The 24,777-nt window shown below is 39.2% G+C and overlaps 1 protein-coding gene across 3 annotated transcripts in view; it reads right to left on the bottom strand.

Moving 5' to 3' along the window:
• The window catches only part of EXOC6B (exocyst complex component 6B), a 609,012-nt gene that overhangs the window by 134,725 nt on the left and 449,510 nt on the right, over positions 1-24,777 (bottom strand). The gene's annotated exons all lie outside the window — the stretch shown is intronic.

Genomic DNA, 24,777 nt, shown 5'->3' with positions numbered 1-24,777 from the left:
AATAGAATATAAACTAGAGGAGACAATCATCCACCACAAAGACAGCCATACTGACTTCCAGAGTCCATTGCTGAAACTCATCCAAATTGCTGAGTTCAAATAGTTGACTCATTTGAAAGCCTTATACAACCAAATCGGTAAAGACCTTTAAATACTCTGAAGTGAGGAAATCTCCTGTGCAGAGACCGCAACGAAGGAAAATGCAACAAAGACCACCACACCTAAATATTTTCCGCTTCTACCATTTACTTCACTGAGTCCAAATAACCCTAAAGTCTCTAGGAAATGCCCATGTGTCTACTGCATATGCCCAACCAGACCTAGCAACCCTTTCCACAATGGTGGATCATCTCTGGAAACATCTCAGCCCTAGAGTCTCATGTCCTATGGCATTATTAATTTTCAAAATCAACCCTCGTTTACTGTAGATATACTGAAAGCCTAAACCAAGAGTCCTAACAAAGGCAGAAGAGGGACAGCTATGCAATAAATAAGCAATGGAATGGCTGTGGAATGGGTGAGTAAGAAGGAACACATTCAAGTAAAACAACCTTGCTAACTGATTGAGTCTGCTACTAAGAGGACATCTGTAAAATAAGAATAACAGGAGTATCTACCTCACAGAGCTGCTGTAGGATCAAATGAGTTAATGCACATAAAGTTCTTAGCACATGTCACTATTATCCATTTCTTTTTCTTATTTCTCATTAGGCAGCTAGAACTTATGGTTTTAAGTAAATAACTGACTAAGAAGAGCCCTTCTAGTTTATTCATGGCTGATGACAGTCTCCATATATGTACATTTCTAGGGAGGTTCTGATATCCCAACATTACTTTCCCCCATCATAATAGGCAGGCAGTTCTTCATAATATTTAAAACTATTTTAGATAAAAACTTTTTATCTTTTTTTTATTAGTAGGAAAAGAAAGGTGTTTTCTATAATGTAAATGAAGATGATGGCTCTAAATGTATAAGGGAAGTACTTAAACAGAATTGCTTTTATTATCATAAGAAAAAGTAATTTCTACTAACATAAAAAAGATGGTTAATCTGAGAGAAAGGAGAGTGATTAGAAACTTTAGGAAATGTCATGTCAGGCAGAATTATAAGAAATCAAAGGATAGCCTTATGTTATGAATTGAATATTTGTGTCCCTCCCCAAATTCACATGTTAAAAAAAAAGTTCAAAGGGTTATTTTCTCAAAGTCATTCAGTAGGATATGAGAAGAGACAAGATTCAAATACAGCCTTGTCTAAACATACAAATCACACTCTTCAATTTTTTCATTTAAATTCAAGTTAGTTGACATATAGTGTAGTATTGGTTTCAGGAGTAGAATTTAGTAACTCATCACTTACATATAACACCCAGTGCTCATCCCAATTAAGTGCCCTCCTTAATGTCCATCACCCATTTAGTCTATTCCCTCCACCTACCTCCCCTCCAGCAATCCTCAGTTTGTTCTCTATATTTAAGAATCTCTCGTGGTTTGCCTCTCTGTTTTTATCTTATTTTATTTTTCCTTCCCTTCCTCTATGTTCATCTATTTTGTTTCTTAAATTCCGCATATGAGTGAAAACATAGGATATTTGTCTTTCTCTAACTTACTTTGCTTAGCATAATACACTCTCATTCCATCCATGTTGTTGCAAATGGCAAGATTTCATTCTTTTTGATTGCCAAGTAATATTCCATTTTGTGTGTGCACACACACACACACTACATCTTCTTTATCCATCCATCAGTCGATAGACATTTGGGCTCTTTCCATAATTTGGCTATTGTTGATAATGCTGCTATAAACATTGGGGTGCAGGTGCCCCTTTGAAAAAGCATTTTTGTAGTAGTGCAATTGCTGGTTGTATTTTTAACTTCTTGAGGGACCTCCATACTGTTGTCCACAGCGGCTGCACCAGCTTGCATTCCCACCAACAGTGTAGGAGGGTTCCCCTTTCTCTGAATCCTTGCCAACACCTGTTGTTTCCTGACTTGTTAATTTTGGCCATTCTGACTGGTGTGAGGTGGTATTTCATTGTGGTTTTGATTTGTATTTCCCTGAAGATGAATGATGTTGAGCATCTTTTCATGTCTCTGTTAGCCATCTGTATGTCATCTTTGGAAAAATGTCTGTTCATGTCTTCGGCCCATTTCTTAACTGGACTATTTGTTTTTTGGGTGTTGAGTTTGATAAGTTCTTTATAGATTTTGGATACTAACCTTTATCTGAGATGTCATTTGCGAATGTCTTCTCCCATTCTGTTGGTTGCCTCTTAGTTCTGTTCATTGTTTCCTTTGCTGTGCAGAAGCTTTTTATCTTGATGAAGTCCTGATAGTTCATTTTTGCTTTTGTTTCCCTTGCCTCCGGAGACGTGTCTAGTAAGAAGTTGCTCCAGCCGAGGTCAAAGAGGTTGCTGCCTGCTTTCTCCTCTAGGATTTTGATGATTTCCTGTCTCACATTTAGCTCTTTCATCCATTTTGAATTTACTTTTGTGTATGGTGTGAAAAGGTGGTCCAGTTTCATTCTTTTGCATGTCACTGTCCGGTTTTCCCAACATCATTCAGATCACACTCTTTTCTACTGCACTGCATTATTGAATAGCATATGTAGTTTTTAACTTTGGCAACAGAAGAGGTAATGTATGTTGTATTAGTTTTCTATTGCTTCCATTACAAATTACCACAAATTCGGTGGCTTAAGCAACACAAATGTATTATCTCACAGTTCTATAAATCAGAAGTACAACATGGGTCTCCCCCCAGCTACAATCAAGGTGTTGGCAGGGCTGTATTCCTTTCTGGAGGCTCTAGGGGAGGATTTGTTTCTGTGTTCATGTAGGTTGTTGACAATTCAATGCCTCGTGGGCATAGGACTGAGATCCTCATTTGCTCTGGCTGTTAGCTGAGGGCCATTCCTAGCCTCTAGATGCCACCCATTCTCTTTGGCTCATGGCCTCTTTCCATCTTCAAAACCAGCAAGGTAGGTCAAACCTTTCTCACACCTTGAATCTCTCTTTTTCTTCCACCTCACCTCTCTGACCCATTCTTCTGCCTCACTCTCCTGCGTTTAAGGACTCATGGCATTAGACTGGACTTGCCCAGATAATCCAGGATAATCTCCCCATCTCAGAGTTCTCACCACCATATTTGTGAAGTCTCTTTTGTCCTAAAGGTACCATAGTCATAGGTCTCAGGGATTAAGCTGTGGACATCTCTGGGGGAGCAGGGCATTATTCTCTCTCACACACACTTTTTTCCTTCCTGAGCTAGGCAGAGTATGGAGAGTATGAAGAACAGAGGACTAATAGGACTGAGAGAAACTTGAAGTATGATATTAAGGAATGGGTAGGAAAAAAGCCCCCCCCCCCACCCCGCAAAAGAAAGGGAGCCCAAGAAGGGGCAATCAGAGAGGTAGATCTTGAAGGGGACACCGCTTGAAGATTCTTATGTGAAGTTTTGCCTGTACGTGACTTACTCACTTCCTCTTTTAACTTGGAAATAATTTTCTCAAAACTCTTTTGCCTAGTCTTTCACCTCCTAATCCAGTCATCTTTCATGTTCTGCTACTTGGGCAGTGACCACACAAATGTCAATTTTGCACATAATATCCTGAAATATCTCAGAACACTCAGCCAATGAATTGCTAAATTGGCTGAACATTCAGAGACCTCTTTTCCAGGAACATCTTGCTCTAGGCAACAGAGTAATAATAGATCATTGCTAGAACTCCCTAAAGCAAGGTAGCTGTGGAAAGCTGCAATAGCTAGATGGCAGGTTCCACGGCTGGTAAGCAAGACACTTATTCAGGTTTTCAAAAAAGGAAAGCAAGCAGGGACACTCCTGATGTCAATATTCTTTTTTTTTTTTTCTCCAACCGAATCAAGTAAGTTCTATGAGATACAGACATGTGGACTTATAAGTATTAATCTAACTGAAGTAATCAGGTGGATCCTGTGTTATAAACTGAGGATCATCAGCTACAAGAAACCAAAAATCTTCCTATCAAATAAATGCTATCTTCTAAAACTGAAATAAAGGAATTTTAAGCAACTGGGTATACAAAATTAAGAAAGAAACCATCTTGAAAGAGGGCAAGTCTAAAGCCAGTAAAGATGATCCAGAATTACAGAACGGAAGACATCATAGGGCACATGAAGATTATCTAACCTAATTTTTTTCATTTTACATTGGGGGAATTAAAATATAAAGAAGAGACTTTCCCAAGATAACCTAGAGTCTGGCATCATCACAGATATACCTAACTGCCCCTTCAATGTTCTATAGTTCTATTAGTTGCTAAATTGGATTCTAATCTCTCAGCCACCTTTTTCCAGGACCTCAATGAGGAGGACAAAAATGTGGGTGAAACAATGCCAATCTTTGCCACTGTAAGCAATTCTAGCCTCAGCTCTACTGGAAACACTATTCTATCATCTCAGAGCCTAAAGAACATCTCTTCAAAAGTAGTAAGGGTTGGCTTATGAAGAGCAATGATCTCCAGTCTCTTCCAGGGGTCTGTGTACCTAAAAGATGGTATAAGACAATGCACAACTCAAGACTCAATATGTGCATAAGAGATTTTAGAATTGTGTGTGAATTTAAAATTACCACTGGATTCTGGGGAAAAAATGGGAGAGGCAAAGTAGGAAGAAAGGTTAATGGTTTCACCTCTGCCATAGCTTTTTGCCAAGACTTTTTTAGTTCTATTACCATAAACTCATAAAAAGCAGGAGCCACAGTAAAGAAATCTCTGAAACCTATGCTGCTCAGCACACTACAGGATCCGACTAACATAAAACCACAACTATTTTATTCTGTTCCAGCCTGGGAAATTAAAAAAAAAAAAAAATCCACATTTCAACGAGTCAGTTGGCCCATCTAGGCCTTCCAACCTTAGCATCTATGCAATTAGCCAGTAGCAGATTTCGAGATTAAATCTCATGATCCCTGTCTGGGCAATCTGCTACTTCAGGATAGTGCACTGTTACCAGCTGCCCTCTGTGAAAGCAGAGGGCGACTGCAGCAGGCTGTGCACTCCACAGATCATTCTCCATTCTCTGGGCTTCTGGGGGCCTAATGTCCTCCAGGACACTGACAACCACCCTGAGAAAGGCGATGAAGGGAAAGGACATAAAGAAAGCAACAGAAGGTGCCTAATTAGCCCTGGATATCTGATTTCAGATTTCTCTGCCACATCTCAGGATGGGCTACTGAATTTGTAGACTCTAATTTTAGGTTATGCAGTTTTAATATCTTTTTTTTTGGATCCAAGAAACTACTTAAACTATCACAGTTGCAGGGAGGACTTGTGTCTCTCTCTCTCTGTTTACTGAACTCATCACCACATTCACCTGGTATCCCCTGATTTTCCAAACTTTCCACATAGCATCATACTCTACTGTACTCTGCTACAAAAAAGAGGTGGCTCTGTCCCTATATAACACTGAAAGTCCTCTGTAAAAGACACAACACATCTTTCCCACCAGGAGCCCATTTTTGGTTAACCAAAACATTCCTCCCCAACTGTTCTGTCAAGTTACTTTGAGCATTTCTTGATCAGCTGAGTTGCCTTGAGTTTCACTGTAACTTGTGATCAGACTTTCCCATCTGGCTCACAATTTTCTTCTCTACATGCTTAATCCCATCAACATCATCACCATTAACATCACCATCACGGACCACATGTTATTAGGAAGGCACATTTATCAACAGGTCTCTATCAATCTATATTGTAAAGCAAAGAAATCCACAGCCAAGAATACTTTTAGGAAATATCCTTTCTCTACTTCATTGAAAGGTACAGAGTTTATATCCAATATGTACAATACATTTTTAAGCCACTGATCAAAACTTCTCTGAAATCACAACTTTTAATGGTACATCAGTTGCTCTGTGGAACAATTCATATCTAAAAGGCTGGTAACCTCTTAGTACTTAAAACTAAGGCAACATAGAGATTACACTTTTCTCTTTTAATGAAAGGCTATCATGTGCTAGGAATTGTTCTAGACACTAAGAATAAAGCTGTTCACAAAATAGGCAAAATCCATACCTGCATGAAATAATTTTCTAGTGGGTGGAAAACAGATTAAACAAGATATGTAAGACATACAAGATAGCAGATCACCAATTCTTTAGAGAAACATACAGCAGGAAGAGGGTAGGGAACTTTACTCTGCTCTTTGGTTTGGGGGTGGGGTGGCACAGGTAGTGGGGGAGAAAAGCAATGCTCTTAAACGGGAAAGGCCTCAATGAGAAGGTGAACTTGAAATGACTTGAATAAAGACCTGAGGAAGATAAAGGAGCAAGCGATACAGGTATCTGGAAAAGAGCCTTCTAGGAAGAGACAATATCAAGTACACGGGCCTTGAGATGGGAGTGCACCATGTTTGAGAAACGATACAGAGGCTAGCAGAGTGAGGAGAAAAGCAGTAGGGGAGGTTAGAGAGTGGCTATGTGTGTGCAAAGATTCTATAGGATCTTGTAGGTCATTAATAGCACTTGGCTTTTACTTAGAATGAAACAGGAAGCCATTGTGAGGTTCTGGACAGAGGAGTGACACGATCTGACTTTTGTTTTAACTATTTCATGCTGGCTCCACACTGAGAATGGTCTGTACGGGAGCAAAGGCACAATGGTGGAGACAAATTAAGAAGCTATTCCAAGGGGCGCTTGGGTGGCTCAGGCATTAAGTGCTTACCTTCGCTCAGGTCATGATCCCAGGGTCCTGGGATCGAGCCCCGCGTCGGGCTCCCTGATCTGCAGGAAGCCTGCTTCTCCCTCTCCCACTCCCCCTGCTTGTGTTCCCTCTCTCGCTGTCTCTCTCTCTCTCTGTCAAATAAATAAATAAAATCTTAAAAAAAAAAAAAGGAGCTATTCCAAGAATACAGTGAGAAATACACATTACTTGAATCAGGAAAAGAGAAATGATAGTTATAAATGGTTGGCTTCTGGATATATTTTGAAGGGAGAGAAAACACAACTTGCTAACAGATTGGATGTAGGATGTGAGAGAAAGAAAGGAGTAAAGGATGACTCCAAGGTTTCTATTCCTAGAAGAAAGATCAGAATTGCTATTAATTGAGATATGGAGGACTGCAGAAGGAACAAGTGTTCATGGGATGAGAAAATCAGGGACTTCGTTTTAGAAGGCTTAAATTAAGGTATAATTGATGTCCAACATTTATTAGTTTCAGGTTTACAGCATAATGATGCAATATTTGTATATACTGCAAAATGATCACCACAGTAAGTCTAGTTAACATCATCACCAACATAGTAACAGAATTTTTTTCTTATTATGTACCTTACATCCCCATGACTTATTTATTTTACAACCGGAATTTTGTTCCTTTTGATTCCCTTCATCCATTTCACCCGCTCCGTCCACCCCCAGGCTCTGTCAATCATCAATCTGTTCTGTTTCTAGGAGCTTGGGGTTTATTGTTGTGGTTTGTTTTAGATTCCACATATAAGTGAGATCATACAGTATTTGTCTTTCTCTGTTTGACTAATTTCACTTAGCATAATGCTCTCAAGGTCCATCCATGTTGTTGCAAATAGTAAGACTGCATTCTCTTTAATGGCTGAATAATATTCCTGTGTGTGTGTGTGTGTGTGTGTGTGTGTGTGTGTGTGTGTCTACATATATATCACATTTTCTTTATCCATTCATCCATCAGTAGATATTTAGGTTGTCTCCATGTCTTGGCTGTTGTAAATAATGCTGCAATAAACATGGGGGTACAGACACCTTTTCGAGTTAGTGCTTTTGTTTTTTTTTGGACAAACACCCAGAAGCAGAATCACTGGGATCATATGGTAGTTACGTTTTTAATGTTTTTGAGGAACTTCCAAATTATTTTCCAACATGGCTATATCAATTTACATTCCCAATGACAGAGCATGACAGCTTCCTTTCTTCTACAACCTCGGCAACACTTGGTATTTCTTGCCTTTTTGATAACAGCCATTCTAACAGATGTGAGGTGATATCTCACTGCGGTTTTGATTTGCATTTCCCTGATGAGTGTCGTTGTGCATCTTTTCATGTACCTGTTAGCCATCTGTATCTCTTCTTTGGAAAAATGTCTATTCAGATCCTCTGCCCATTTTAAATCAGATTGCTGGGAATTTTATTGCTACAGAGTTGTATATATTCTTTAAATTTTGGATATTAACCCCTTACTACCTATATGATTTGCTAATATTTTCTCCCATTCAGTAGGTTGCCTTATCACATTGTTGATGGTTTCCTTCGCTGTACAGAAGCATTTTTGGTTTGACCTATTCCTACTTGTTTATTTTTGCTTTTGTTGCCTTTGCTTTTGCTGATGAATTAAAAAAATCATTGCAAAGACTGACGTCAAAGAGTTTACTCACCTATGTTTTCTTCTAGGAGTCTTATGGTTTCAGGTCTTACATTCAAGTCTTTAATCTATTTTGAATTAATTTTTGTGTATGGTGTAAGATAGTGGTCCAGTTTTATTCCTATGCATGTGGCTGTCCAGCTTTCCCAACACCATTAATTAAAGATACTTTCCCCATTGTATACTCTTGGAGTTTTTGTGGTAAATTAATTGGCCACATATGCAGAGGTTTATTTCTGGGCTCTCTAGTCTGTTCTATTGATCTATATGTCTGTTTTGATGCCAGTACAATACTGCCTTTATTAGTACAGCATTGTAATAAAGTTTGAAATTTGAACATTTTAAGCTATAATAGAATATAACACATTAACAGTTTTCTTATTATCATACATGATGACGATTGCATATTTCTGGCAGAGAGAATAAGGCCATGTTACATGTTCACCACATTAATCACTTTCATTCGAAATTCCTCACTGCCTCACCAGGAATTATTTGTAAACCACTTTGGAAGTCAATCCCAGAAAGATTTCAGTATCTTGAATTGGTTTCAGAGTTTGAATTGACATTCTGGCCTAATTTTGGAGCTCAGTTAGTAGGCCATGTATGTCCCAGAGGGATGTAACAAGGATGAGATTCTGGATGAACTCCAAGGGTGGATTTTCATTGAGAAAATGGCCCCCATTTGGGAATAGAGATAGAAAGGCAACACCTGACACTTGACACAGGTGCTCACCAGGGTTGGAAGAATATGATCAAGTGTTTCATCTGAGAAGTCATCTCCTATTGAAGCAGTAAGAATAATTTATCGGGTGAGGAGCTGTTTTCCTTTCCAGCACGAAGCATTTAACTGCACAATGCTCCTCCTAGGCAGCCTTTCCTCATGGATCTGGCTAGAGAAGTCCTCATCTATATGCTAGGTCCAGGTGACTACCGGCTAGGTTCCCTTTCCCCATTATTTAGTCGTGCCTTCCCCAGGGCTGTGACCTGCACACTTCATTTAAAAAGATTAAAGTAAAGTGAAATTTAAGAGCACATTGTGGGAGAAAAATTATGAATACTATTTATTTAAGGGAGTTTGAGGGCAAATATTCAGAAACTCCATCTAATTCCATTTACTTCTGAAATGCCACAAAACGGTATTAGGTCAATGCATTCGGCAAGCAGTTAGGAAAGCATAATACCTAATGGGAACTATGCTACCCACTGGGGGCGGGGGGGGTGTTCAAGGACAAATAAAACAGGGTTCCTGCCCTTGGTGAATGCAGAATCTAATGGAGAAGGCGGATGATTGAACAAGTAATTATAAGAGAATTAGTAATGAAGGGACATACAAAATGTCAGGGACCCAAAGGGGGAACAATTAAATCTGCCTGAGGAGGTTGGGTAGAATTTATAAAGAAGATGACATTTGAGCCACGCTGTGAAGGAAGGGAAGGAGTTTGTCACTCTACCGAGAGAGCGCACTCTGTGATAGGCAGAGGGGGCCTAAAGCTCTCCCAGTTTGGGGATCGGGGAGGTGTGAAGAGTGGTCCTGGTAGAGGTTACATGGGGAAGAGTGACAGGAAAAGGAGACCGGAGAGACAAGCTAGGACCAAACTTGCTTTGCTAGGAGTTTGCCCTCTGTTCTTTGGGCAACAGAGAGCTCACAGGCTTTGTAAGCAGACAAATGACATGATCGTAATTGTGTTTTAAAGAAATAGTAGGTGGCAGAATGGAAGAAAAGAAATAAAGATCCTTAATGACAAAGACATAAAACAGAACAAGAGAAGGAGTAAGAATAGTTTCATGCTTAACAGAAAGAACCATGAACATATCCACTCCTATGCCCCTTCCACAAAACCTATCATTACCTCCCACCAATGAAATTCACTGTCTCCTTTCTTTTTTTTTTTTTAAGATTTTATTTATTTATTTGACAGAGAGAGAGAGACAGCGAGAGAGGGAACACAAGCTAGGGGGAGTGCAAGAGGGAGAAGCAGGCTTCCCGCGGAGCAGGGAGCCTGATGTGGGGCTCGATCCCAGGACCCTGGGATCATGACCTGAGCTGAAGGCAGACGCCCAACCGACTGAGCCACCCAGGCGCCCCTCACTGTCTCCTTTCACTGTCACTTCATCAAGCGAAGTTGGTATCCAGAGAAATCACATGGAAAACCACCTTCTCCCTTTTAATGATTCCTATCAGGGGTGATAAGGAAAGGTAAAATTAACGGGATCATATGGAACTCTAACCACATGTGAATTTAGAATAAGACAGCATATGGAAACACACACACACACACACACACACACACACACACACACACCAGCACCACCACACTACCCACATGCACAAATGCTGTAGTGACCAATGATACTCAGTATATACTCTAAAAAGAATAATTATATATCCCCTTACCTCATAACACATATTTGCTTTTAATGACCTTGTCAATTTACTATGGTGTGAAATAATTCTTTTTAATATAGTCTTGGTGTACCAGTAGCTTCTGAAAACCACTTTCTTTCATTGTCTCTCCAAGTCTTCTGTGGTCTGACATCACTGAATAGTACAGACTATATAAGTAGTAGCTCATAAGGAGGTCATACCATTGCTATAGAAAACCTGCTGTTTGCCTTGACCAGGCCAAAGCACAGAGAGACGTCTGGGGAGAATTTGGGAGGCTCCTCTATGATTGATGTTTGGCTTAGATGAACATCTAATCTTCAGATTAAGTCTCTAGAGCATATTTTTTAGCACAGTCTAGAGAACAGAGAAGTTATACCTTAACTTTGCCAGTCAATAGCAGGCTAATTTGCTCTTTTCTGTAGTAACAGTGAAGCGAATAGTCTGAACGTTTTTTATTACTAGCATAGGATTAAATTTCCCCAGATGACCACAATTTTCACAGACACTATGAATAGTGAATCTTGAATGTTTTGTCATAGAATGCTTTTAGAAAAACTAAATAATCTAAGTAAAAGTAAGAAAGAAAATCAGCTCCTACTGGCTCATTATAAAAATAACCAAAAAGGCAAGAATCATCACTTCTAATGGCACAGCCGTACCTCCCTCCTTCAAACTCATACAGTGCTTACATGCCACTTAATTTGGTGCTTAAATCATATGCTGCTTCTTACTAATAGTTAACTTTTTAGAAGTATCAGTCTCACCTTTCTTATTAGATTGTAATAAGCTGAAGTGAAATTACCAATGCATCCTCAAATTGGATTGCAAAAAACTTACCCCAGGACAGGGCAGTGAGAACTGAAAATGGGGACACCTGTAAAGTTGTACCCTCATTGATATTTGTGGGCCACTCAATATTTTTCATGTGTACAAAAAAAGAAAAAAATTGTGGAATGAAAGAATGAGGTACCCTCTTATACTTATTAAATTTACCAAAATACTTAAAATTTATATATTATAGACTCAGTGTTGGTGAGGTGCTGGAAAACAGTGCATGAATACTGCTAGGTGTTCTTTAAGTTGGTATAACCCTTTGTTGTAGGAACCAGCCATACACTGAAAAGCCATAAAAATGTTTTTATAACTCTTATGTAAATAAATTACTTAAGAAGTAATTCAGATGAAAAGGCCTTTAAGTATGCATATATATCTTACAACTTCAATGTAAAAACAAAACATTAGACATAACTTCTAAGTTCAAAAATAACAATGGCTAATTAAATGATAGAATATAAAACTGATATACTCTTCATAATAAAAACTAAGCAAATTAAGAATTAAAAGACACTTGCTCAACTGATGAAGGACATAAAAAACTTGCACCTGTTATATTTAATGGTGAAAACTGACTACTTCCCCATTAAGATCAGGAATAAGTTCTCAGCACTCCTACTTGACATTGTAGTGGCGGTCCTATTGCAAAGAGCCAAGAAACAAAAGGCATCGGATTGGATGGGAGAAGTAAAAAGGTCTTTATTCACAAATGTCATAAACGTCTACCTAAAAAATCCCCCCAAATGTATTAAAATACTACTAGATCTAACAAGTGAGTTTAACAAGCTTGAAATTCAAGGTCAACATACAAATACCAATTGTGTTTCTATACATTAGCAATAAACAATTAAAAACTGACATTAAAAGAACAATACAATTTACAACAAACATGAAATATGGTGAAATTATTCTTACAAAATATGTGCAAGATTTGCTAAAAAATACAAAGCACTGATGAGAGAAATCAAAGACATAAATAAATGGAGAGATAGACTATATATATATATATATGTTTTAGAAGATTCAATAGTGTCAGATATCCGTTCTTCTCAAACTGACCTAAAAATCCAGCAAAATCCTAGCCAAAATTCCAGCAAGCTTTTTTGTAGTAATCAACAAGCTGATTCTAAAATATATATGTAAAGGACCTAGAATAAACAAAAGGATTTTGAAAAAAAAAAAGTTGGAGAACTCATATCATACTATCTGATTTCAAGATTAACATAAAAATAAGATCAAAGGGTGCCTGGGTGATCAGTCGGTTAAGCATCTGCCTTCAGCTCAAGTCATGATCCCCGAGTCCCAGGATCAAGCCCTGCATCAGGCTCCCTACTCAGCAGGGACTCTGCTTCTCTCTCTGACCCTCCCCCCTCTCATGCTCTCTCTCTCTCTCTGTCTCAAATAAATCAATAAAATCTTAAAAAAAAAAAGATCAAGACAGTAAAAGTACAGACACACGGATCAATGGCACTGAATCTAGAGTCCAGAAATAGAACAATACACACATGGTCAACTGATTTTTTATTAAATGTGTCAAGGCAAATCAGCAGAGAAAGCATAGTCTTTTTAACCAATGGTGCTGGAACAACTAACTATACATTCTACATAAAAATTCAAAACATGACCATATCTTACACTATATTGAAAAATTAATTCACAATATATCATCAGAGACCTAAATGTAAAACTTAACACTATAAAACTCCCTGAAGAAAACACTGGAGATAATCTTTGTGACTTTGGGTTAGGTAAACATTTCTTAAGATAGGACTCATAGACTATAAGCCATGAAAGAAAAAAATGATGTCATTATGAACTATGTATTATTAAAACAAAAAACTCAAAACTTTTCAAAAGATACTGTTAAGAAAAAAAAAGCCACAAACTAGGAGAAAAAAGTTGCCAAACACCTAACTGATAATGGACTGTTAACCAGAATATTTTAAAAATTATTTTTAAAAAATGGACAAAAGATTTGAACAAACACCTCACAAAAGAAGAGATATGGATGCCAAATAAGTATACAAAATGATGTTGAGCATCAATAGTCATTATGGGAATGCCCATTAAAACCACCACAAGATACTACTACATACCTGTTAGAATGGTGCAGGTAACAAAAATCAACAATACCAAACACTAGACAGGGTGCAGAGCAATTGCAACTCTCTTATGTTGCTGATGGAAATGCAAAATGGTAAAGGCACTTTGGAAAAGAGCTTGATAGTTTCTTATAAGTTAAACATATACTTTATGACCCAGTTACCTAATTCCTAAGTATTTACTCTAGAAAAATAAAAACATATGTCCACATAAAACCTTTACACAAATGGCTTTATTCATGGTATCTTCAAACTGGGAACAATCCAAATGTTCATCAGCTGGTGAATGAGTAGATAATCCCTATAATGGAATACTATTCTGCAATAAAAATGAACAGACTACCAATATATGCAATAATAGGGATGAATCTCAAAAGCATTCTGCTAAGTGAAAGAGGCCAAAATTAAAAGTATGCTTCCATTTATCGGACAAAAACTACCGTGTCAGAGAGCAGAGAAGTCATTGCCAGGAGCTGGAAATGGGAAGAGGAGACTCATTGCAGAGGCATAAAGAATTTTTGGAGTGATGGAAATATTCTTGACTTTTGTGGCAGTTACACAACTGCCTAAGTTTGTAAAAATTTACAGAGCTGTCTAAGAAGGATGAATTTTACTCTATGTAAATTATGCCTCAATAAACCAAAAGACAAATAAAAGACTGTCGCACCAAGTGCTGAAGAGAATGTGAAACACCTGAACTCTCGTTCACCGCTGGTGGGTGTGGAATATGGCACAACCACTTTGGAAGAGTTTGACATTTTTTAAAATAAAGTTAAACATACTCTTAGCTCAGACTCAACAATTCCACTCCTTGTGCTACCCAGGAGAAATGAAAACACATATCCACACAAGCACTTGCACATGAATGTTCACAGCAGCCTTATTCATAATATTCCAAGACTGGAAACAACAAAGTGTTAGTAAATACAACAGGTGAATGACTAAATAAATTATAATATCCATATAGAGAAATATCACTCATCAATTACAAAAATGAACTACTGATACATCCAATACCATGGATGAAACTCAAAACATTACACTGAATGAAAATAAGAATATAAATTCTAGCATTTTATATATAGAATGTTATATATACTTTTTAGAGTCTTTTAAAATTAATTTTATTAAGATATAATTTTATGTACAATAAAATAAACCTATTTTACACATACAATTCCATGATGTGACAAATACATATACCTATGTAACTACTACCACCACCAACAAGAACATTTCTATCATCTCGAGAAGCTCCCTTGTACTTTCTTTGTTATCAGTCCTGTTTCCTTATCCTTGAGCAACCACTGACCTACTCTGTCACTACAAATTAGTTTGCATTTTCTAGAACTTTATATAAATTTTAGAATTGGATTATCAAATAGTTCCTTTTTATTGATAGGTGATATTTAGATATATCATAATTTATACAGTCATTCATTATATTTATGAACTAACCAACTGAAAACAAATCCTAGGCTATAAAAAAAAAAGATTTTATAATGTATAAGGCTTAGAATGCTGGAGTAAGCATTATCATGTTACTTAATATTTGGTAAGCACATAATCAAAGATAGCAGGAAACTACATCTTAGGGAGGTCAAATAATTTGCCAAATGTCACAGCTAGTAACCCAGGTTTGCCCAATTCCAAACTTCTTAACCACTATGCTGTCCTAACACCCGGTACAGGGTTCCTGGAATTTGTGGATATAGGAGAGTCCATTTTTTCCTAATGTTTAAAGGGTTGAGACATAGAAGGGAGACACTAGAAGTTTAAGAGGCCAACCAAGAGTTTTCTTTCCCCACACTTATGGGATTTGGAAATCTGTTAAGTGCTCAGCATTTAGAAGAGACTCTAACTAGCTCTCTGCTAACCTACTGGGAACAGATCCTAAGCCCCTGGATTTACTAGGATCTTGCCTATATAACTAGTTTGCCAGAGCCAGTTTTTCTTTTCCATGGGATAATCTTAGCAAATGTTACAGAATAAAATGTGAAAAGGGAACATCAGAAGCTAATCTAGGAAAGTGAACTGTCCTTTCACACCAATGCCATCCAGAAGAGCTTCATGCCCAAGTTCAAGTTCATTTTAGGTTAAGAATCCCTTAGTCATATCTTAGAATGTCATACTATCTTTGGCCACATTCTCAATGTTATTTTGCTCTTGAAATCAAGAAAGACTAAGAAAGAAATGATCCTGGTTAATCAAGAGATTAACCTACTTTAAGAGATGAGAATCTCACAGATCTGACTGTTGGTCATCTCTGAAACTGGTCCCTTTGCAGCTCCCTGCCTGATGATATGCACCCTACAAAAGGCTCCTTCCTGCATATAGCTGTCTCAGGGAATCACTCGTTCCTGACTCTATCTTTGCCTCTGCAACTTGCTCAGTCTAGTTTGCCTCCCACCAAGATTCTTTCTTTCCTTTGGTTCCTGTTCCACTTTTGCTTCTTCCTTGAGACTTAACACTTTTGACTGTCTTTTTGGTTCCCTACTTTACCGATGTTGTCTGGTTCCCCTTTTCCAGGTAGCCGTATCTCATCTCTTCATGCATTTCTAGGAACTTGCCTAGAAGGAGGGTTTTAAACTTCAGGTCAGGGTTCTAGATGCTCTTTTTGCTCCTTGTTCTCCAGGAGTCCATGCTTGCAACTGTGGCTCCCAGGTAGCAAATTCTCTTACAAATAAGGGGCTTCTTTCTTGGCAAACTGAAATATGCCCCAATTCCCTAAATCTAGCCCTTTGTTGTCACTCTCTGCTGCCCTCCAGCGGCTGTTGAGAGGATGCAGTGGTTAGTCGTTAGAGCCAAGGCCTGGCTCTTTTGCCATTTCCATGGCCTATAAAAGTGCTCACTGGTAGGACACTAAGGCAGTGCAGTTAATGGAGATAAGATTTGTGTTCAGAACCTATTAGGCTTTGAATTCCACCAGCACTACTGCAACAGCCTTTGATACCACTGCTACTCTCAGGGAAATGCATTGGTGATGACGTCCTTTCTCCTGAAGATGTGACTGTCTCAGAAATTTACAAATTCCAGGTTTGTGGGTATGCAGATTCATGCTGCGTGTTGAGGTACGGGAGAAACCTCCTGAGTTTCTGAGGCTTGGGCTTGCGGGGAGAATCAGAGAGCAGTTCAGAGCTTTGCGCTAGCCCAGGCAGCATGCCTCACAGCTGACCTCAGTCTCTCTAACGATACAGCAGGAGAGAATCACCAATGCTGTCCATGAGCAAAGGCAGAAACTGCCAGGTGGCTTTTACTATGCTTATGCTTAGTAAGCTTAGTATGCTTCCCACAAGAGCCGAAATGGAACGAAACTCGAGCCTCTGAATGGACAGACTTCGCTATGGGGCTATCCAGGGTGATGCTGGCATGACACCCACTTTAAAAGTGACATTCTGTTGGAGCAAAGGGGTAGAAGGTTGTTGCAGACTAGACTCGCACTTCTGGAAAAAGTCCTTCTAGCATCCAATGGAAGGATTGTTTGATGCTCTGCTGGAACCCCTAAGTGGCAGAGCTCTGCCTCTGGGTTAAAGCAGGAAGTGCTAGATGACTCTGTTGACCAAGGTTTAGATTAGACTTCCCATCTAACCCAAGACTGTGCCAATATGGGTTGACAGCAACAATGGATAATATTGCCACCCAATAATAACCTGGGGGGCCCATGAGTTTCAAAGGCCAAACCCAATGTATTATTCATGGGAAAATATGTCCAAAGTCTGGTGTTTTGTGTCCTGCTACCCAAAAGATTATCCACAACTGCTCCTAACTAAAGGTCCTTCACCCACTGCTTGTCTCCACATAACTGCCATTAATATGGCTTAAGGGCCCTAACAGGGCCCATTGTACCTGTCATTCATGAGTCAGCACTTCCAGACACACAAACTCTAAAAGGGAGGGTCCTCAGAGCGGCTCAGAAACTACCTCTTTACCAAGCAAAAATGTGCAAAGAACCAAATGTTTGCCACCCACATTCCTGCTAAGTGGCTATGCTTCCTCTCTGAGGAAAAGCAAAGCCCCTGGAAAATACACAGGGGTATTCATCAGACCTTCCACCTTCCTTTCAAGGACCCCAACTATTCTCCATTGTGAAAAATCAATGAGGAATCTACCTCTTATAAACTATCATGGTCTCAGTGTGGTTAGCAATCACTACTAATATTTGCTCCTTCTCCTCTGATTTTCAACCTCTTGAAACAACTCCATGAGACTTTAAGAAATCAGATTTCCAAACTGCTAAAGTGATTTCCATAGTGAGAGGATAATGAATAGAAAATGGCCTTCCCAACATGCCGTGATGTCATTTGGCCCATTAAAATGTCTGGGTTTTTTCCTAGCATTTAAATGACATCTTACATGATTTTCTATACCGAAGACTCGTACCCTGCTTGGATATTATTTCATGAGATCCTGGTCGGGAAAAAAAATGGATTCTGTGTTTAAAAAAAAAAAAAAGAGCCCTGAGACAGAATTTCTGAGCTCACCTCTTCTCTAGTTAAGAGGTTGGTATGAGGTGAGACAAAGTTTCAGCAGTTTTAGCATAGACTCTCCTCCAATCAACCAAAGGTGTTTAGTAAATCCCAGAATGTGTTACATATTACTGGCAATTCCTTCTATGAATGTTCCATGATGGCCCATTTATAATATCCCAAGCAAAGTAAGGAAAGAGACCTATTTGCAGCGGCTGCAGCAGCATCCCAGTGACTGAAGACCTTATTTATCTGGGCCCCATCCTGTGTTTGCTGATCCAACCTTGACTTATATGAGGTCAAAAGTCAAGCTCAGTGGAATCTATTCTCAGTAATATTCCTATTTATATTATTTACAGAACCAGACCAAAGGTGTTAGCTTTTCCCTGCTTGGGAACAGGAATTATTTGCTGTCAGAGCTTCCTTTGAGGTTAAAGGTATCATTCTGAAGGTTAGTGCTGTCTGTCAAAACAACTTGGGCAAAACAATTTTGTCACAACCACCAGAAAACCCTGCTTTCAAATGCCAAAGGATCACCTTTGGAAGAGTTTCAGGCTGACCATCTTTTTTATGCCAGGCTGCCAAATCATAGCTACAAGTTCTTTGCTGAAAGCCTGTGTATCAGTGTACAACAGACTTGGCCTTGCCCTGGGGATCTTGCCAGAAAGCTCTGCAGCTATCCCTAAAACTGACCAATATAGCATCAATACAAAAAAAAAAAAAAAAAATCTAGATCAAGTGGCATCCCCTTGGAGCACGAAGGCCACCTGAAGGGAGATTCTGGCAGGAGGACAATGTTGAAAAGGCCTGCTTTATAAGCACAGGCAACTACACAAGAATGGGAGCTCCACAAGGGCAGGGACTATGTTTGATTTACTGCACTGTACCAAGTATACCACTATATCCACTATAACAGTGCTAGGCATAGTGCTCAATGAATGAACGAATACTTCTGATTGGGGAGGTCTATATCTATATCCAAGTGTTTGCTATGCCTACGTTAAAAAAAATGGACTATGGTCTGCAGGAACCTTTAGTAACTCCATATCAGCAAGAGATCTCTGCAGGTAGTCTGATACTATTACTTTATCTTCTTCTAACCACCAAATGCCTTTGGGATATGATGACTCTGGATTTCATTTCTGAAATGACATCTAACCACATATACAGGCTACCATACCGGTAGTGCAGACGATCCTTTCCAAAATAATGTGCTTAATGGCCTAACCCATTACTTCTAACCCCACCATCCACATCAGTCGTAGCAATGACATCTTCCAATTCCATGAGTTATCAAGCTGTTTGATTTCTGGCCCTGGTGCAGATGACTCCCAATTTTACAGGGCATTATTTATTCAAGATCATACATAATCTGGAGGTCAACAGAATGCTTCAAGTGAGCACTTGGAGAGTATTTCTACTGACATTACTGGTCCAGACACTTTACTACTAGAGGATTTGGGGGTTTGCATACCAGTCTGTCTTCCTCCACTAAAAACATCCTTTCACAAAAATATTCCCTTATTGATTCTACCCACACCTCTCATTTTCTCCACCATGACTCCTTGGCAACTGCTCAGGAAACACTTGGGAAAACTACAGGCCACCCCCTCCCCAAAACCCCAGGTTACATCCCAGCAGGTTAAAAACCAGTATTAAGAAGTACATGTGGGAAATGGCTTTCTTTGTGTTAAATACAGCTTAACCATTGCGATGAAAAACTAGAAGACTGCCACCTGAGGCCCTGTAAGATGTGAGCTGGCCCTACCCTGACCCAGGCCTCCTATGTTGTCCCCTAGTTTGGGCTTGTTTAGACTAGTTAGGGAGAAACATTAAAAAAGAAGTTCTATTTATTATATATCATTTTGTTATGTGCTGTATCAGACGAATTCAATTTTTGTATCAATGGGTAGCCCATGGAGGTTAAAACCTAAGTGGTTATTAAGCAATATTTTTCCACAAGAGCCAAGAGCAGTCAAGCAGAGAGGGAATGTTCCTCTTAGTGGGCATGTTGTTCATTAGACTTGTGGGGAGGGCAAAAGAGAAGAGTAGGCAATTTGATTCCAAAGGCAAAATTTCATTGAATAGGATCAAAATAGGATGGGGAATAGGAGGGGCAGTTGTACATAGTTGGGTTCTTGAGCTGTTCTCAGGTCTGCATACCTATGTTAGCTGACAGGACTGAGTTCACCTATATACCTCTAATAGGAATAACATCAGAATTTGTTCAACATCTCCAAAGAAATATACAATTGTTTCTCTCAGGCCCTATAGTTGTTTTTAAGGCAAGTTAAGCGCCTGCAATGGAAATGCACCGTGTTTACTTTAGACTGAAGGTTTAGAAATTGGGGAATAACTGGCCTAGGGGGAATGTCACCGGCTCCATCTATAAAAAGCCATAGATATCTTGGGATGGCTTTGCTGTTTAAGAGTCGTTGCCAACAAGCTCCATTCAGGAGATCTGATGCAATGTCACAACCTACTTCATTCAGCTCTATAAACACTTAGTATATCGGAAGTAAATAACAGTCGGGGCCAAGGAACAGAAAATGTTACTGAAGAAAAGAACCCATTCAAACTTCTCCTGTTGGTCAAATATGTAAGGTGAACAGCCAGAACTTAAAAGAGTAATGTAAATAATTAATTAATCTGGGGAAGTTAAGATGCCCTCACAATGAATGTGAATAACAGAAATGTGAAATGTTCCCGGGTGGCCCTCAATAAGCAGGGTTTGATGAGAAGTATAGGACATTAAAAAAAAAAAAAAAAAAAGAGGTCCATGAGGAAGCTGAGCAGTAAAAGTAAGGAAAGAAGAAGAAAAGTTAAGAAATGGGGGTTTAAAGAGATTAGTCTAATACCTAAAAGAAGGAAAGATAGTCGAGATCCTAGTTAAACCTACCCCCATCTGTTTTTTGGTTTTTTTATTAAAAGATTCTATTTATTTATTTGACAGAGAGAGACACAGCGAGAGAGGGAACACGAGCAGGGGGAGTGCGAGAGGGAGAAGCAGGCTTCCTGCGGAGCAGGGAGCCCAATGCGGGGCTCGATCCCACGACCCTGGGATCATGACCTGAGCCGAAGGCAGATGCTTAATGACTGAGCCACCCAGGCGCCCCTACACTCATCTGTTTTTAAACAAAACTTAAAACTGGCTATTTTCTATGTTTAAAATGCTTTCCTCCCTCACCAATGCCTCGCTTTCTTTCAGTTTAACTTTCTACTTTTTAAATGATTTTATATATATAAAGTATATATAATTTTATATATTTAAATGATTTTAAATATTTTATAACTACTTGGGTTCACAAAGACCTCTCCACTCTAAGGCCTCTTTCTGCACTTATAGATACATCATTTGCATAAACGATGTATCCCAACCAGAGGATAAGTTGAAGTCTATTTTCCCACTCCTTCACTCTGGGCTGGCCCTGTAACCAGCTCTGGCCAATAGAATGTGGTGGGAATGATGGCTTGCCGTTCCAAGTGTCGACCTCAAGGGGTCTGCATCTTTCCCCTTGCTCTCTTGAAACCTGTATGTCACGTGATCAAGCCTGGGTGAGGCAGCTGGTGGATGAGAGATCACATGGAGCAGAGAAGAGTAAGTCTGGCTAAGGCACCCTAGACCAGGTGGTCCCTAGCCAACCTAGTGCCTGATCTCAAGGTACGAGTGAGCCCACTGAACCTATCCTGATCGCCAATCTGTAGAAACCTGAGTTAAATAAATGGTTCTTCTATTAAGATAATACGTTTCAGGGTGCTTTGTTATGCAGCAAAACATAATGAAATAATTGAAACATACACAATGGCTCCAGCCTTCCAATGTAATACTTATGACAGTGTGGCTTATATTAAAATTGCATATTTGCTGACCATCTCTTTGCTCCTGGAGGACAGAGACTGTATTATATTCATTTGTGGACTCCCACAGCACCTGGGTTTGCTTTGTTCACAGGAGGCACTCAGTACGATAAAATTAAGCTGAAATGAAAATCAACTGAAGTTCAAATTCTAATGTTCATATCAGCATTATGCACTTAATGCTTAACAACCGAAGAAAAACACAAACCATAGCGCCGTTAAAGAATCAAATCACCACTGAGAATCTACTATTGGTCTTATACTGTAATTCCAATTACAAAGCATTAAGGGCTGGCAATTACTAGGACTTGGAATGCACACGCCACTTCAAGATCGTTAATAAGCGAGCCCTTTGAGGTATCCCTGTCGAGATTTCACATTAACCCAAGTTTGGATTTTGATAGAAATTTGCACATATATTTGACATATGAATGTGAAGTTGAACTGCAATCCTACTTTTATGTACTTGGAGGTCTAGAAAGCATAAAGTGGCAAAGGAGATTTTGATTTGTACTGTCTAGTTCACATGATTATTAACAGCAGGTTTTCTACACCCAGAAGTCTGACAAATAAGAGAAGTAGCATATCCTATGTTCATGTGCATTAACTATGAGGTGTATACATGTGTAAAATACCACAAAAGCTTATGTATTTAAAATGTCATTTCACTCTTTTCCTTACGAATGAGGAAACTGAGAATAGACAGAACAGGTGGGAAAGGATGAATACTTTTGCTGTCCATATCTAATTTGCTTTCTAATTGAATTTCTATAGCTTTTAAATGACACTCTGCTATTATAGTCTATACAGAGATGATCGCATCAAAGAGTCTATGTTTTGATTATTTTAAAAATCATCATTCACTTGATAGTGTCTGAAATACTCTAAAGCAAGAGGACATGAGAATCTGATCAGAATGAGGATGCTCATAAACCAGTGAGGCAAATACAGTCGGTGACAGTGAAAGAATACCTTGGCTGCCCTGTGACTGTGGTGTCCCGCATGGGCCTATACCCTATAACTTGCCCTAACTTCAACTTCTTCCTTTAACTCCTGCCCCTCCTGTTTAATATTGTTATCTCAGACCAATAAAGGACATGATGATGAAATCAGTTAATAAGCTAGAAAACTGAATCAGGACCTAAAGAGGCCGGGACTGGCTAGAATGATAAAAATCTATGTTGTTAATAATATGAAAGAAAAATTAAATCAACTGTATAAGGACTACATGAGGAATGGGTAACAGTGCTACACAAAGACTCAATTGCTACCAGAGGATACTCAATAAATCAGGAGAGGAAGCCTATCCCCCAGATTGTGATGCATGAATAAAAACATAAAGAATCAAAGGGTCAGATTTTAGTCAGCTTAAGAAATATCTTTCTAATAATCAGATTGTCCTAAGGCGGACCTTGCTGCTTTGGGGTGGTGAGTTTCAAGTATGAAGCCAAAGGTTATACTGCATGATTATTAAAATTGGCCCCAACCCCAAAATTCTGTAATTCCACTATAGGATTCCGAAGGGAACATGCAAAAGGACAATATACTCAAGGACACTTAATCGTGCTTCATTCGAGGTCGAGATATCGCCTCTGGAGACACACTCCAAGGTTCTCTCCTTATGGTTTGAACATCTCTACAGTTCAGAAGAAGTCTCCTTCTAAAAGGATGCTCATTTAAAATAAGTTATGAGAACGACTGAGATGGACTGCAAAGATATTAATATTTGCAGCATGGGATGTGGAGGGATCATTTCTCTCACAATGAGTCAACCTACCTGAGGCCTGTTGCTAATGAGCCTCAGCCTGAGAACTGGAGAGGTTTTTCAAATGATCTAGGTTAGAAAAGTTTAAGCTGTTTTAACAGAGACAGCCATAACTAGAAATTAGGTGACAGATTCAATAGGAAGAGGCATACTCTTCTTGTGAGTAAAATTTTGGAGTTTTGGTTTCTTCTGCTAAAATATCATAAAAGGAACTCAGAACAGAAATGCAATGGCAAATAGGAACTTACGCAAAAACTACAGCGCTCACTGAGAGCTCGCAAGTATTTGAGCACTCATCCCCGGCTCAGACCCACCCTATTTCCGCTGTGCTTTCTAACTTACTCCCTTAGTTAACATTTTCTGCGAACACTAGTTGCTTTCCATAGGGACCAAAACCACAAACTAGAGAGAATGACCATGCTTTCTTCTCACGAATAGCGAGAAAGGAAAAATTTTTCCTTGGATATGTCTCTCCAATGAAATTCAGTGTCTGCTTTCCAAGAAAAGCCAATTGGCTCAGAAGTTTCTGAGAAGAAACAGGGGAGAAAAGTCCAACAGATAACACTCCACAAAACCCTAAAGCAAAAATCCCAATCTTTCAGCCTCACATCTGCCAAGGGGTTAAAACCTAACTGTCTCTGTTGAGTTGCCAAATCCACAGGTGGAAGGTCTTGAGTGTGGAAAGAGATACCCAGCTCCATTTGTGACCATGCTGGGAAAGCCTTTATGTGTAAGAGAACCCCCACCTCGGCCCCCAAATATTAAGTTGACACACGTTTCTGGGACGCGGCCTGAATCCTCAAACTTTGGCGGGTCTATAGAGACACAATTTTCTGTTTTCTGTTTAACAGGGCTTTCCAGAATTGTCATCAGATGACAGATTACACCACCCATCCACAAGGATTCAGGGGTAGCTCAGGCCATCCATTATGGGTTAAAAGCTGTTCCAGCATGAATCGAGTCACAGTGGTAAGGAGACTACCAATACAAGGGGT

The sequence above is a fragment of the Eumetopias jubatus genome, unplaced genomic scaffold (assembly GCF_037043125.1).
Source record: "Eumetopias jubatus isolate StellerSeaLion01/CBP00866 unplaced genomic scaffold, mEumJub1_p1.0 scaffold_9, whole genome shotgun sequence".
In the NCBI taxonomy this organism is placed as follows: Eukaryota; Metazoa; Chordata; class Mammalia; order Carnivora; family Otariidae; genus Eumetopias; species Eumetopias jubatus.
The sequence above is the reverse complement of the archived record's forward strand: the minus strand, read 5'-3'. Positions and strand labels throughout refer to the sequence as shown.